Here is a 14,641-nt window from a genome sequence, read left to right on the forward strand (position 1 = left end):
GCAAAGCAGTGGGAATAATTTGCTGAAAGGGAATGGACTGGCCTTTCAATGTCCCAGATAAATCTTACTCTTAATCTGATTTATTTTAAAGACAATATTTCCACAAAATGACTATTTAGTGAAATACACAAAGCTATTTTCAGCCACTATAAGTTTTCTTGAAAGTACAAAATAAATTTTGTTTTTCTATTGTACTGGTTTTAATATTTTGTCAAACATTGAGCAAAGTAAAAGCTTGTAAGTAGTTAAAGCAACTGAGTGGCTTAATTTGTATAATTTTCTTCTTTAGTATTTTCAAGGGGAGAAAGTAGCAGTCACACGCATTCAATTATTGTGAAAGACAAGCTAACTGTGAAATGCTGTAAGTGCACACATCCTGTTGGTTTGGGAGGGTGGTACTATCAGAAACTTATATCAAAACAGGATATAAATTAGGAACAGAGATGTCATCTTAGGCAAATTTACAAAAAGTGAAGAACTTACAGGAAGTTACCACTCTACATAAATACATAAGGCATAACTCCAGAAACAGGCCATTTATCAAACCAGCCCTTGCATCATGATTTATGGCTTAATTTAAGCCTTCTCCAATCTTTCTTCACCTAAAAGTACCAGTTCAACAATTTATTTGCTTCTCCAGGTCCCTCTTGAATGAACCAATAATATGCACTTCAACCACCCCCTGTGGTGAAAAGTTCTTCATTTAAGTCTTTGGGCAAAGAGCTTTTTTTAAAATAAAATCCCAAAGGTATTTTATTGACTATCCTAAATTGATGGCCTCTGATACTTCTCTTCTCCATACGAAGATATACTCTGGCCTAGATTTTCACTGTCATGTGGAGAATGTCTTTACAGTGGTGAGAAAGCTGGAATACTAATCATTGCCTTCAAACCCAGCATTTCTCAGTTTCATAGGAGTGAGATTGTTGTTTGTACACAACAGCTTTTGGAGGCAGTTGGCCATTTAAATGACCAAAAGCATCCTTTGAAATCAGATTTTAGAGTCCCTGGTGTCTGAAACCTGGAGTCTGGAGATTAGATAAGGTGAAAGCAGGTCCACTGTCAATGCATTCCTTTTGGAATAGCCAGGATATGCTGTTTGGAGAGTTGAGGTGTCCGCCTGTAGGTATGGTCCCAGGTCAACTTGGTATGAGCTGCAATTCAAGGATCCTTTTGAGAGAGGAAACCTCATGTATAATTTGGGAATGAGTCAGCAATCCTTTGGAGGGAGGGTCAGGTATGCTTTGGAACTGTTAACAGTAGAGAAGATTAATACTTGGAACTGTTCAACTTGTCAAGACCGCTGAACAAGTCAGCCAGTCAAGAAGTGTGAAAATATGTTTTTATGCATGAACAAGCTTTTCTTGGTAGTGCAGTGCAAAACATGAACTTTAATAATAAAAACATATTCTCTTTTGTGCATGGCTACTTGTGGATAATAAATGAGTTGGCTTCATCAGTGAATAGGGAAGCCACCACTAAATTGGCATAGGAGTATGCAGAGCCATAGGGACAGGTACAGGAGCACTGGGTAGCATAGGGGATATGGGAGATGGGTAAAGAACACTAGGGTTACATGGGTGGCACGGGGAGAGTAAGTTTGATGAGAAGTGAGAGGTGTTAGGTGTGAGGGGTGGAGAAATGTTTTACGTTCCTTTGGATCTGGTCCCAGGAAACCTTTAGTGGAGGTAAGGCATCCTTTGTAAGAGTAAAGCACCCCTTAGGATTGTGAAAAGACAAGCTTGGGTAGACAAATACACAAAGTCATTGTGACTGTGCACTTGTCAACAATTGTCCAAAAAAGTGTGGAATTGAATAAAAATAGTTCTAGGTATTTCTAACAGCCTGTTCAAAGCTAATTCACTAAATTACCATTTTCACAACAGAGTTGCTATCAACAGAGTATTTTGATGGAGAGCTCTAATTGCTAATTGAGTTCACTTATATAAGGGATTAAACGTTCAAGGATTAAACTCTGAAGTTTCCGTCCATATTTAAGTAGACTAAGTCTTCACAAAAACATATTCTGTGAATCAAACATATGATGATGTAAAGATTTCTTAAGAATGAAAAGTAAATTTGATTCACCCAAACTTTGTAAAGAACGCAGCTGCTTTATTTCTTAAATAAAACTCACCAATGCAGTTTTTTAAAGACCATGCCTTATAAATTATCAATAAGATGTTGGCATATTGTGTTTATTATAAATACCATTCCTTGCATTGTATACTCCTCATCAACTTAATCCCTTGCAGCAGTGTCCTGTGTTCATTCATATAATCATTGGACCACCCTCTCAGCATCTACCCCATCACTATGAATTTAGAAAAAATGTCCAGAGCTGAGAGCGCGTCCAACAATGTATTTCTTTTCAACTGAAACAGGGATAATAATCCACAGGTTGCTTTATAAAACAGTATTTTAAGTTATTTATTCTTTAAATCTTAAGTCAAATTATTTAATTATTCTAATATCCAAAGGAATCTCTAACTACTCCTGGCAGAGTACCCCTGTAATGTAAATATTCATTCTTGCTCTTTGCAAATAGAGCACTTGCCAGTTGTTTGACAGAGGCAGGTACTTAAGTTAGTGAAACAAAATTTTATTTCTATGGAGATCAGTGTGAACTCCAGGATGGTATGTTGCCTTCCACTGCCAGTGTCAAGGATGTCACAGAACAGCTGAAGGACATTCTTCAGGGGAAGTCTGAATGGCAGAAGTCACGATCCACATCAGCAACAATGATTTTGGTAGAAAGGGAGATGTGGTCTTGCAGTCAAAATTTAAGAAGCTGGGTAGAAAGTTAGTGAACAGAACCTCAAATGTAGTAATCCCTGGTTTATTCCCAGTGCCACATGCAATAAATACAGAACAGAAGGATAAGGCAGGTGAATGTGTGGCCGGAAAAACGTTGCAAGAAGGAGGGCTTTAGATTTCTGGGACTGTGTGACTGGATCTGGGGAAGGTGTCACCTGTTCAAATGGGACAGGTTGCACATCAACAAAGCTAGAACTAAGTGGGTTGTTTTAATAGTTTTGTTGTGAGGACTTTAAACTAATTCAGCAGGATTGTGGCAACAAAGACAGAATATTAAAGAGGATTACTGGGGTGGACAAAATACTTGGAGAAATAGAATGACTAGCATACAGAATACAAAAACAATACATGAAGTTAGAGTACCATCCCTCTTGCTTTCATACAAAGTCAAATTAATGTGTTGTTGTTTTTTTGTCCCTGAACAAACAAAAATTCTCCATTCTTTGTTGAATTTTATTTTCTTTTTGTTTCAAACTCTTTTGATATCGGCATTCTCAGATTTCAGATAGCTTCTGTTCAGACAGAATTGATCTTCCAATGTTTCAAAATTCCAATCTTTTCTTGTTTCCTTTAAAGTACCAATTCATACAAATAAATCTTTCATATGAGAAAACCTTACTAGCCAGAATTAAAGATACAATGAAAAGGCCCAAACAGCGTCAGAAAGACTTGGGCATGGGCATGTTTAAATTCAGGGTTTAGGTTTAAACAAGCACTAGAGAAGAGACATTCTTAGTTACAATGTGGTGTAGAACAAGTAAATACATTTTTAAAAATAGAAGTGAGTTTCCAAATAATACTAGGCGATGGTCAAGTGGTATTAGATGGTTCAGGTATTAATCTGGAGACCAGGACCCAGATTCAAATCCTGCCATGACAGATGATTGAATATGCATTCAATAAAAATTGCAGTTAAAAGTTAATGATGGCCATGAAATGATCATTCATTAATGCTCTTTAGGGAAGGAAACTGCCATCCTTGCCTTGTCTGGCCTGTATGGGACTCCAGACCCTCAGCAACGTGGTTGACTTTCAACTGCCCACTGAAATATTGGGGATGGGCAATGAATGCAGACCTAGCCAGTGATGCCACATTTTGTGAATGAATGAATGAATAGTAAAATAATCTTTTTAAACATATATTTAACAAACTTGCTGGAGCATTTTGAAGGGTAACAGACTGGCCCAAGACTTCCCTTGTAAACCAAAAATGGCACACAGTTCAAATTTTATCACAGTAACAATGGCTCTATGCTATTTCAATACATAACAAATTTCCAATCAAATGTTAGACATTTATTCACCCATATCTCTATACAACAATGTTCGCATAGTTTACATTCCAGGTTCATGCACATGACTATATTATTGAATTATGTTCAAACTAGTGCATGGGATTGTTATCCATTCATGTCAGAACATGCTCACTTCTAATTGTATCACATCCTTGTGATAAAAAAACCAAAAAAATTGTCATTTAAGAGAAAGCAATGAATTTTAAATTGGGGTTACTATGCATGTTTGTGAATGCACTGAGTGCAGTAAATAAAACAAGGGAGTTACAGGCACACATTGCCATGTAGAAAGATGATGTGTCAAGCACAAAGATTTTGCTCTAGGAAGGTCAGAACTGGGTGGTGTATATTCCTACATACAGACTGTTCAGAAAAGTTAGGAAGGAAAGGAGGGGAGGGAGTGAGAGCTCTGGCATTGATTAAAGAGAACATTGCAGTGCTGAAGAAAGACAGACAATGTCCTAAATGGCCCAAGGGTAGAATTAATCTGATTACAGGTTAAGGAATGAAAAAGGTGCAATTATATTGCTCAGTGTAGACTATTGGACACCAACTAGTGGTAAAGATTTATAGGAACAAATCTGCAGGGAAGATAAAGGGGATACCAATATTATACAGTGGTTATAATTGGGGTCTTTAACCATCTGAATGTAGTCTGGGCCTGTGGTAGTGTTAAGAGTTGAAAGGAGCAAATTTTCCTACGTTGTGTTCAGGAAAATTTCCTGCAGACTACAGTCAGTTCAATTCAAAGGAATGCACTTTTGGACTTGGTTTTTGGAAATGAGGTAGGCCAATTAGATCAAGTGTCAGTGGGGGATCAATGAGGAGATAGTAACCATTGTAACAGTTTATAATAATGACAGAAAAACACAATGGGCAATCCAAAGTAGAAATAATTAATTGGGGAGAGCCACCTTCAATGAGGAAAGAACAGAGCTGGGCCTGATCGATTAGAACAAAAAGTTCAACCTATGAGTGAACAATGAGTTAGTTTGAAAGAGGAAGTAGTTCATGTACAGTCAAGGTATATTCCCTCAAAATGGAAAGGAAGGATGAACAAAATCAAGAAGAAATAGATAAATAAGGATATAAAAATTAAAATGAAGTAGAAGCGTGCTTCTAACAGGTGTTAGTTAGAAAGTACAATTGAGAAATCAGAAGATTACAGAAGTTTAGAAAGGAGATGAAAAAATATGGAAGCATCAAAAAAAGACTGGAGACCAACATGAAGAGGAATCCCAAAACCTTCCAGAGGCACATCAAAAGGGTGGTGAGGAAAGGTGTAAATCAGCTTCAGGATCAAAAAGGAGATTTACACATGGAGTTAAATTTACATCTATCTTCATCAAAGTGGTAGATGCTACGAGGGCTATGGGCTCAAAATTGATAAGGAAGACGCTAGCATAAGCTATCAATACTTAAAGTTGCTGAAGAACTGAGACCAGATGCAGCACATCCAAGCATGTGGAAGGAAATGAAAATGGAAATGTAGGGGCACTGTCCATAGTCATTTATGCTTTCCTAGAGTCAAGAGAAATACCAAAGAACTGCAGACATTACTCACTTGTTCGAAAAAGGCTCGACCCAGCAATTACATACCTGTCACTTTAACTTCAGTGATGGGAAAGCTTCTACAAACAATTATATAGAATAGCATCAATAGTCTCATGGAAAAGATGGGTTGTTTTGCAAAGGCAGTATGCATTTCTAACTTTAATTTGCTGGAGTTTTTGAAGAGGTAACAGAAAGGATCAATGAGGGTAAATTTGTAGAGTGGTTCACGTGGGTTTCCAAAAGACATTCAATAAAGTGCCACATAACACTGAGCAAAGTCGGCACAATAAGCAGAGTAGCTCCCTTGCACACTGTAACAATGAAATATCACATTTAGAGCACAGTTGTGTTTTAATACTTGTTATGTTTGATCCTGCTCACTAACAAAGATATGATTCTTGTTGACATGTCACTCAGATCAGTTCATGGGTCATTGAACAATAGTGGTTTCTTGTGGAAAATATAGGGAAGGAGCAGAAGTGAGAATGCTAAAAGTTGTATTAATTTCATTCAGGGTACAAGGGCATCGCTGATAAGAAGGGAGTTCCAAGATTGTGAACCAGTGACATGGAAGGAATAGTGAATGGACTGATGGAAGGGAAAAATCACAATGGACAGTAGAGAGGGAAGGTTGTTTGCAAAAACCAAAAAACACAGTTGGAGAAAAAGGATAGATAGCATTTGGAATCAGTGATAATGGGAACTGCAGATGCTGGAGAATCCAAGATAACAAAGTGTGAAGCGGATGAACACAGCAGGCCAAGGAGCATCTTAGGAGCACAAAAGCTGACCTTTCGGGCCGAGACCCTTCATCAGAGAGGGGGATGGGGAGAGGGTTCTGGAATAAATAGGGAGAGAGGGGGAGGCGGACCGAAGATGGAGAGAAAAGAACATAGGTGGAGAGGAGAGTATAGGTGGGGAGGCAGGGAGGGGATATGTCAGTCCAGGGAAGACGGACAGGTCAAGGAGGCGGGATGAGGTTGGTAGGTAGGAAATGGAGGTGCGGCTTGAGGTGGGAGGAAGAGATGGGTGTGAGGAAGAACAGGCTGGGCTGGTTTTGGGATGCAGTGGGAGAAGGGGAGATTTTGAAGCTTGTGAAGTCCACATTGATACCATTGGGCTGCAGGGTTCCCAAGCGGAATATGAGTTGCTCTTCCAGCAACCTTCGGGTGGCATCATTGTGGCACTGCAGGAGGCCTATGATGGGCATGTCATCTAAGGAATGGGAGGCGGAGTTAAAATGGTTCACGACTGGGAGGTGCAGTTGTTTATTGTGAACTGAGCGTAGGTGTTCTGCAAAGTGGTCCCCAAGCCTCAGGTTGGTTTCTCCAATGTAGAGGAAGCCACACCAGGTACAATGGATACAGTATACCACACTGGAAGATGTTCAGGTGAACATCTGCTTAATATAGAAGGTCATCTTGGGGCCTGGGATTGGGGTGAGGGAGGAGGTGTGGGGGCACCTACAGTTGCAGGGGAAGGTGCCGGGTGTGGTGGGGTTGGAGGGGAGTGTGGAGCGGACAAGGGAGTCACGGAGAGAGTGGTCTCTGTGGAAGGCAGACAAGGGTGGGGATGGAAAAAATGGCTTGGGTGGTGGGGTCGGATTGTAGATGGTGGAAGTGTCGGAGGATGATGCGTTGTATCCGGAGGTTGGTGGCATTGTTATGTGAGAACGAGGGGGATCCTCTTTGGGCAGTTGTGGCGGGGGCGGGGTGTGAGGGATGTGTTGCGAGAAATGCGGGAGACGCGGTCAAGGGCATTCTCGACCACTGCGGGTGAAAGTTGCGGTCCTTGAAGAATGTGGACATCTGGGATGTGCGGGAGTGGAATGCCTCATCCTGGGAGCAGATGCAGCGGAGGCGGAGGAATTGGGAATAGGGGATGCAATTTTTGCAGGGGGGTGGGTGGGAGGAGGTGTATTCTGGGTAGCTGCGGGAGTCAGTGGGCTTGAAATGGACATCAGTTACAAGCTGGTTACCTGAGATGGAGACTGAGAGGTCCAGGAAGATGAGCGATGTGTTGGAGATGGCCCAGGTGAACTTGAGGTTGGGGTGGAAGGTGTTGGTGAAGTGGATGAACTGTTCGAGCTCCTCTGGGGAGCAAGAGGCGGCGCCGATACAGTCATCAATGTAACGGAGGAAGAGGTGGGGTTTGGGGCCTGTGTAGGTGCGGAAGAGGGACTGTTCCACGTAACCTACAAAGAGGCAGGTATAGCTTGGGCCCATGTGGGTACCCATGACCACCCCCTTTGTCTGTAGGAAGTGGGAGGAATCGAAAGAGAAGTTGTTGAAGGTGAGGATGAGTTCGGCTCGGGGGATGAGGGTGTCGGTGGAGGGGGATTGGTCGGGCCTGCGGGACAGGAAGAAGCGGAGGGCCTTGAGGCCATCCGCATGAGGAATACAGGTGTATAGGGACTGGATGTCCATGGTGAAAATGAGGTGTTGGGGCCAGGGAACTGTAAGTTGTGGAGGCGGTGGAGGGCATGGGTGGTGTCACGGACGTACGTAGGGAGTTCCTGGACCAAAGGGGAGAAAATGAAGTCCAAATAGGTGGAGATGAGTTCGGTGGGGCAGGAACAGGCTGAGACAATGGGTCGACCAGGGCAGGCAGGTTTGTGGATTTTGGGAAGGAGATAGAAACGGGCCGTGCGGGGTTGGGGAACAATGAGGTTGGAGGCTGTGGGTGGGAGGTCCCCTGAGGTGATGAGGTCATGGGTAGTGTTGGAGATGATGGTTTGGTGCTCGGGGATGGGGTCATGATCAAGGGGGCGGTAGGAGGAGGTGTCGGAGAGTTGGCGTGTATGCATTTCAATCCAAGCAGACCATGGCAGCAGTTAACCTACCAGGTGGTCATGAGCTAGCGACATTTGGCCACAAGGATGAGGAAATTGTAAAAACAGGTTTAAATAAGAGGTAGCAAAAGCAAGTAAGAAGTTGTAAGATAACAAGGTGTGGAGCTGGATGAACACAGCAGGCCAAGCAGCATCAGAGGAGCGGGAAAGCTGATGTTTCAGCACTAGACCTTTCTTCAGAAATGAAGGTCTAGACCTGAATCATCAGCTTTCCTGCTCCTCTGTTGCTGCTTGGCCTGCTGTGTTCATCCAGCCCCGCAATTTGTTATCTTGGATTCTGTGGCATCTGCAGTTCCCATTATCTAAGAGATTGTAAGGTCTCGTGAAATTGAAGTTTTGAGGGAAAGAAGCAAAACTAAAGTTGAACGGGTGACTTGAAAGTTTGATCAAGTACTTAAATGCTACAAATATATTTATTAATTATATAAGAGAAAGATGGTGTGGCCTCAACTTCTGTTTTGAGTGACACGACGGAGCAATAGCTGGTACATGGAAAGATTTGTTTTCCTATAGTGACATCTTGTGGCTGGAACATGATCTTCTTAGAATTTTATATGAAAAGGAGATGCAGATTTCAGTAGAAGAGAATAAAAATAATTTATTACATTCTTTAAGTTTTTTTTTCCACTTTGAGTTCTAGCTTGGATTTAGAATTTTATGTGCTCTTTTAAAGAAAACTCAGAAACAAGGAAACATGATCTTAATAGCACTTTTCAAAACACACAGGAGCCTCAAATGCTTCGCAGTCAATTCAGTACTTTTGTGAAGTGTGATCACTCTTTCAATACTGGAAATGTGGCAAGCAATTTGTGCACAGACATATTCCTATTTGTGGAAGCTTGCTATCACTAGATAGCATAAAATAACTTTTGTTGTGTTCGCTTAGGGATATATTTCCAGGAGACCAAGAATAAATGCCTTTTGTGTCTTTGTCGGATCTTGCACATCCACCTTAAAGAGTTGATGGTACCTCTGTTTAAAGAATCATTGAACAAACTAAGAGGATCTGCAAGTTTAAAAGAAGTAGCAAATTAAAAGCAGCTCATGTTTCCTGTTACCTGTGCAAGCTTAAACTAATAAACCATCACAACCAAAACTACCAGAGATAATGGGAACTGCAGATGCTGGAGAATCCAAGATAATAAAATGTGAGGCTGGATGAACACAGCAGGCCAAGCAGCATCTCAGGAGCACAAAAGCTGACGTTTCGGGCCTAGACCCTTCATCAGAGAGGGGGATGGGGAGAGGGAACTGGAATAAATAGGGAGAGAGGGGGAGGCGGACCGAAGATGGAGAGTAAAGAAGATAGGTGGAGAGAGTGTAGGTGGGGAGGTAGGGAGGGGATAGGTCAGTCCAGGGAAGACGGACAGGTCAAGGAGGTGGGATGAGGTTAGTAGGTAGATGGGGGTGCGGCTTGGGGTGGGAGGAAGGGATGGGTGAGAGGAAGAACCGGTTAGGGAGGCAGAGACAGGTTGGACTGGTTTTGGGATGCAGTGGGTGGGGGGGGGGGGGGGGGGGGGGGGGGGGAAGACGAACTGGGCTGGTTTAGGAATGCAGTAGGGAAGGGGAGATTTTGAAACTGGTGAAGTCCACATTGATACCATTAGGCTGCAGGGTTCCCAGGCGGAATATGAGTTGCTGTTCCTGCAACCTTCGGGTGGCATCATTGTGGCAGTGCAGGAGGCCCATGATGGACATGTCATCTAGAGAACGGAGGGGAGTGGAAATGGTTTGCGACTGGGAGGTGCAGTTGTTTGTTGCGAACTGAGCGGAGGTGTTCTGCAAAGCGGTCTCCAAGCCTCCGCTTGGTTTCCCCAATGTAGAGGGAGCCACACCGGGTACAGTGGATGCAGTATACCACATTGGCAGATGTGCAGGTGAACCTGCTTAATGTGGAATGTCATCTTGGGGCCTGGGATAGGGGTGAGGGAGGAGGTGTGGGGGCAAGTGTAGCATTTCCTGCGGTTGCAGGGGAAGGTGCCGGGTGTGGTGGGGTTGGAGGGCAGTGTGGAGCGAACAAGGGAGTCACGGAGAGAGTGGTCTCTCCGGAAAGCAGACAGGGGTGGGGATGGAAAAACGTCTTGCGTGGTGGGGTCGGATTGTAAATGGCAAAAGTGTCGGAGGATGATGCATTGTATCCGGAGGTTGGTAGGGTCGTGTGTGAGAACGAGGGGGATCCTCTTAGGGCGGTTGTGGCGGGGGCGGGGTGTGAGGGATGTGTTGCGGGAAATACAGGAGACGCGGTCAAGGGCGTTCTCGATCACTGTGGGGGGAAAGTTGCGGTCCTTGAAGAACTTGGACATCTGGGATGTGCGGGAGTGGAATGTCTTATCGTGGGAGCAGATGTGGCGGAGGCGGAGGAATTGGGAATAGGGAATGGAATTTTTGCAGGAGGGTGGGTGGGAGGTGGTGTATTCGAGGTAGCTGTGGGAGTTGGTGGGCTTGAAATGGACATCAGTTACAAGCTGGTTGCCTGAGATGGAGACTGAGAGGTCCAGGAAGGTGAGGGATGTGCTGGAGATGGCCCAGGTGAACTGAAGGTTGGGGTGGAAGGTGTTGGTGAACCAAAACTATGGTTATTGGATACGCCAAAAATATGACATTTAATATACTGGGAATTTTGTTAAGTGTTTCTGCCAAAAGAAAAGTTGCATGGCTTCTGTTGCCACTTTGTAAGTCGCTTTGGGGTTAATTTTAATCAGAAATTGGATGGGTGTCAATTTCTGGGAATTTCACAAAGGGTCTCTTTCCATAAGTACTAGCGAGTTTTTGCATGCTCTTCACTGCAACTTGTCTCATTAGCTGTCACCACTACTCTGTGGAGCCCCTCTTGTGCGATTGTGCACTCAACAATGGTGACAGTACTCACCACTGCTGGTACTTCCCAGAACTGGTGCAATTTTCAGGCCAGGATGCTCACCAGGTCACTTACTGATGGTAGCTCTTGGCTACCACACAGTTTATGTAGTTGGAGGAGAACCAAACAGAGGCAATTCTGAGTACACCTAGGTGGCAGAGCTAACATTTCATTGCAACCACAAGCTCACATTCGTAAAAGTTTTCGATCATCACATTTGATTGACAGTCATTGTAACTGAAGTTATAAGAATTAAGCAACACAGGCTATCCATCTTTAACATCATCCCATCTTAGAACCCCATCTACAGGAGTGCTACTCTTCCTCCTAATCTCCAGCGTGGTATGATAGTTTTTATTGTTTAGTCTGGAGGTATCTCATGCTGGAAAGCATTCAAATGATTGAAAATATTTATGTTTAGTCAATAACAGCAAAAGCAAAATTGAATTAAAAACAGATAAAAGCTGTATTTGGTTCTGGGAATCAGTGTTGCCTGCCTCACAATAAATAACAAATTTACAATCAATGAATGAGCACTGCATCAAAATCACATCTATTGGAACCAGGTATCAAATACGTTCTCTGTAGTTTGTTGCACTGCTGCATCATGCAGAAAGAGATGTTCCTGTTGCTCAGGATCTTCCTTGGAAGTCCAGTGCCTCCCTCCCAGCTCCTCAGTGTGCATCACATTTTATTTTTGCCTGCTCCAAACATGATTACGCCAGGACTATGCAGCACACTCTGCCTGGATTAATCCCCAGACTGATCCAAACATCAGAACCTTAACTTCAGCCAGCCTAACATCTGGTCAGTGATCACTCTAGTTGAGAAATAATCTACATTGTATTTACTATCTGCCTCACTCAGGCAATAAATAAATGGAGTTATTGGTCAGAGAGTACAGTCTGTAGCACTTTGCACATGTGGGATGTCAGCTCTGGCAACATCTACTGTCCAAGCTGCAGCACTGACCTTCTGAAAATGAGATGAAGTGTATGATCAGGCACAAGTTGGATCAGATACAGCTTTGATACATTTATAGGCAGAGGAATAAGAGATTCTGCCCAGATCGACAGTGGATCCTCAGAATGAAACAGTTGCATGAAAGTTTGGTGCAGCTGTCACCTTGGTGATTTGAATAGGATGGCCACTCACCCTTTCAGGTTGTAGGTCCTGCTCCAGAAGATCTGCAGCCTGTGGCAGCATTGTGCCTCATTCATCCGGAGGAAATCAAGGATGATAGATCCCAGGCCTTCTGTACATCCAGCAGCATGTCCCTGAGGGAAACGTCAGCTGTGACCTCTGCACGGTGGGGTCATATGGCAGCTTACAAAGGTTGCTGTTGGTCCTGCGCTTTCTGATCTGTTCCCCTCAATTTCTCTGTCTTTGTAGCACCACAGCCACTCCTGTGGCTTGATCAACTGGTCACAATTCCGAACTGAGCAATATCAGAAACAAATGGACAGGTTAGCATAAGACCTCCAGACATTAAGACGGGTAGATCATAGAATGACCCTTTGATATAGGAAACACTATTCCATAAAGGGCAGCACAAGCCACTTTTGCAAAATACAGTGGGAGATAGTAATTAATGCAGACACCTGCCTTCAGTCTGGGGTTTAGGGTGGTCAGTCTGGGGGTAGAGCTGCCAGGCCAGGGGCAGGGCTGCCAGTCTGGGTGGGGGGGGGGGGGGGGGGGGGGGGGGGGGTGGTGTTAAGTCAGGGAACAATGCTGTTAGTTAAATGTACTTAAGGTGAAGATAGATCGATTTTTGAACGGTAAAGGAATTAAGGGTTATAGTGAGCAGGCGGGTAAGTGGAGCTGAATCCACGAAACGATCAACCATGATCTTATTGAAAGGTAGAGAAAGCTCCATGGGCCAGAAGGCCAACTCCTTCTCCTATTTCTTATGTCCTTATCTGGGGAGAGGGGGCTGTCAATATGGGTGTGAGCCTGTTTGTCTGTAGGCAGGGTGGTCAGCCTATGTGCAGGGCTGTCTGATGCTGCCAATTCCTCAAAACACATCTGCCAACTCCAATTAGATCCCAACACTCAGAACATCTTCCACTTCCCATGCCTCTCTGCCTACCGCAAGTACCTTTCCCTTTGCCACTCCTTTGTTTGTGCCACACTCCCCACCAACAATTCTAAGCCCTCCAGTACCTACACCTGTAACCGTAAAAGTTACAACACCCCAGTACACCACCTCCCTCACCTCCATTCAGGGCCCTAAACAGTCCTTCCAGGTGAGACAGATCTTTACCTGCAACTCCTCCAACCTAGTCTATTGGACAAGTGCTCTCAATGTGATCTTCTCTGCATCAGTGAGACCAAACGTAGACGAGGTGACTGTTTCACCGAGCTTCTTCATCTGGCCTGAAATGGCCAGCATAACCTTCCAATCACTGATAGTGGGAACTGCAGATGCTGGAGAATCCAAGATAACAAAGTGTGAAGCTGGATGAACACAGCAGGCCAAGCAGCACCTCAGGAGCACAAAAGCTGACCTTTCGGGCCTAGACCCTTCAGAGAGGGGGATGGGGAGAGGGTTCTGGAATAAATAGGGAGAGAGGGGGAGGCAGTTCTGGAATAAATAGGGAGAGAGGGGGAGGCGGACCGAAGATGGAGAGAAAAGAAGATAGGTGGAGAGGAGAGTACAGGTGGGGAGGTAGGGAGGGGATAGTTCAGTCCAGCGAAGACAGACAGGTCAAGAAGGCGGGATGAGTTAATAGGTAGGAAATTGAGGTGCGGCTTGGAGGTGGGAGGAAGGGATGGGTGAGAGGAAGAACAGGTTAGGGAGGCAGAGACAGGCTGGGCAGGTTTTACGATGCAGTGGGGGGAGGGGAAGACCTGGGCTAGTTTTGGGATGCGGTGGGGGAAGGGGAGATTTTGAAGCTTGTGAAGTCCACGTTGATACCATTGGGCTGCAGGGTTCCCAAGCGGAATATGAGTTGCTGTTCTTGCAACCTTCGGGTGGCATCCTTGTGGCACAGCAGGAGGCCCATGATGGACATGTCATTTGAGGAATGGGAGGGGGTGTTGAAAAGGTTCGCGACTGGGAGGTGCAGTTGTTTGAGAACTGAGTGTCGGTGTTCTGCAAAGCGGTCCCCAAGCCTCCGCTTGGGTTCCCCAATGTAGTGGAAGCCACACCGGGTACAATGGATACAGTATACCACATTGGCAGCTGTGCAGATGAACATCTGCTTAATATGGAAAGTCATCTTGGAGCCTGGAATGGGGGTGAGGGAGGTGGTGTGGGGGCAAGTG

Source organism: Stegostoma tigrinum, chromosome 12 (assembly GCF_030684315.1).
Source record: "Stegostoma tigrinum isolate sSteTig4 chromosome 12, sSteTig4.hap1, whole genome shotgun sequence".
In the NCBI taxonomy this organism is placed as follows: domain Eukaryota; kingdom Metazoa; phylum Chordata; class Chondrichthyes; order Orectolobiformes; family Stegostomatidae; genus Stegostoma; species Stegostoma tigrinum.